Below are 2,500 nucleotides of genomic sequence, written 5' to 3'. Positions count from 1 at the left end.
CACTCACAGCGCTGAAATTACACATATTCTGATTCAATATAAAAGAGAGGAAACATCACTCTGACTTAACAGCACTGTATTTTAGGTCTAAGTATATTTATTTATTTATTTTAAGCAACCCATTTTCATTTGATCATTTATAGACGACAGAATGGATATCATTATAGAAACATGAAATTGCGTTAAAATGAGAAGAAACAAGGTTTGTTGGCTTTAAGTGTGCATGAATAGCTGCAAATGAAAACAATTCCGCGTAACAATTAGGTAAGCCTAGTTATCCCATGGACTAGAAACATCACACAGCAAACCAGAGAGCTGATTTGCGTTGCTGTAGTACAGTGCAAAAGTTTGCACACCCTCCAGACAAAATGAAGACATAGAAATAATAGGTTATAGGAAAATAATCAATGACCAGGTGGTGTGATGCGGCCCATCACAACGCGGAGTTGCAACACTCCAAAGTTGATTAATTTAATATAACCCTATGTCCTGAAGTGTTTTATTCCTCCTATACCACAGCAAATTTCCAACACTAGCAAATTTCATTGATATTGTCATATTTTTTTTTTATTTTGTTGTTACCTTCACTGCTGTGGAGCATCCTTGCAAGAATTTAGTCCCTGTTCTGACTATAACCGGTCGTTCGCTCGCTCCGTCCTGAAGTTAATAAGACAAGAAAAAGCAGTTTGTTAGCAAGAAACCACAAGGGTAAAGTCCTCTGTCCTTTTACTTTCATACGCCTTGATACCTTTCGATAATCTGAACACTCGAGTATAGTTCCTGTTACTATAGAAATGCTCACATATTACAACAAACAAATGAACATAAACGTTGAGGCCTGGACTTCTGTCTGAGCTGCTGTTATAAAAAATAAAAAATAAAAACACTAATCGACACCTTCCAACCAATCAGAATAGAGAATTCAACAATGCCGTTGAATATATAAGGAAAATTACATTTACACCAACAACGCAAGTGGTGCGTAAGGCTTCATAAATGTGCCCTAATTATTACAAGCACAAGTCCACAACCCCTCATCAGCCCTTAAATGCTGTGAAATTCCAGCAGTGATTGTGTTGTTAAAGAAGGTAAAAAGAAAAAAGAAATGGAACATCTTTAGTATAACTGTTATATATGATTATAGCATGGAGTACACACTGAACGTTCTCTGCTCTTGTACGTTTGTTCTCCAGTGATGTTTCTTCACTACAAACATGCCTTGTAGTCTGTAAGTGTAATCCTTGTCCGACACCGTGAAGTCTCAGAGTAAAATAAATGTGTGTGCGTGTGTGTGTGTGTGTGTGTGTGTATGCAAGATGTAGCATGGGCTACTCATTGCATATGAGCCTATTTGATTTCGCTTGTGTCTCAGCGTCCTAATTTTAATTAAATGACATTTCATTTGTATTGCATTTTAACAGCCATCGTCACTACACAGCTTTACAGAAATCAGGATGTACACTGCAAAAACTGACATCTTCGTACGTGAACACTGTGTGTGTGTGGGGGGGGGGGGGGGGGGGGGGATGCTGTAAATCTAGTTAAAGCAAAAAAAAAATCTGCCATTGGGGTAAACAAAACTGACTTGGTAGGAATTCTTGAAAATAGCATAAATACATAGTCACTAAAAATGTTATTGGATCTTAAAACGAGACAAAAATTGCAAAATGCAATCAATGAAAGCTCAACGTATTCAAGATAGACTTACTTAAAATGAGCATTTTGCTCTCTGGATTGAGCTGACTAAGAATTTATCGATTAATCTAAGATTGATAATTGGAAGGGGAAACAAAAGCATACAATAAGATACAATTTCTTCAAGCAACATAATAAAAATAAGTGAATTTGTCTTAAATTAAGGCACCAGAAGCAGTGTTATTTTGAGCATTTTTATTGAATATAAATTGTACATGGATTGTAGAAGGCGACGGATGCATGCGCAGATTTTTACTGAATAAAGTGCAAAATAAACAACCAAAACTGTGGAAGCTAAAACCACAAACATACCAACAGACACACGGCAAAAACATGCAGACTGTGAGAGCGGCTGTAGGACACATGATTACACACGATTACACACGAACATGACAACAACAAAAGCTTGACAATTAGGTGCTGAAAACTAGAACTTCTATAGGGGTGCTTATTAGGGGTAACACAGAACAGGTGTGAGCGATCAGTGGGACATGTGACATGTGACATGGTCATGCGACATGCCAGGGCGGATGGGTAATGTTGTTCAGTGTGGATTTCAGCAGAACCATGACATATATCTGCTTCATTGAAAAATTGAACTTGTACAAGTGGCGTTAGTATTAAAATAATGAAAACGATTATTCACACCTCAACTGTGTTCACCCTTGTCTCACACGTTCACGTCCCTAGCGACACTGACATTATGTTTTTAAAGTATAATGCCCCAGAGAGTGACTTGACTTTTTGGCATGCTTGTAAACGGACACTCGGGGCAGATGGTAATATTCGATGTCCTCAAGGTCGT

General features: G+C 37.7%; 1 protein-coding gene across 1 annotated transcript in view; it reads left to right on the top strand.

The window, feature by feature from the left end:
* The window catches only part of rgs7b (regulator of G protein signaling 7b), a 116,573-nt gene that overhangs the window by 87,505 nt on the left and 26,568 nt on the right, over window positions 1-2,500 (top strand). The window lies entirely within an intron of this gene.

This window comes from Ictalurus punctatus, chromosome 13, assembly GCF_001660625.3.
Source record: "Ictalurus punctatus breed USDA103 chromosome 13, Coco_2.0, whole genome shotgun sequence".
Lineage (NCBI taxonomy): Eukaryota > Metazoa > Chordata > Actinopteri > Siluriformes > Ictaluridae > Ictalurus > Ictalurus punctatus.
Note: the sequence above shows the minus strand (reverse complement) of the source record. Positions and strands in the feature narration are given on the sequence as shown.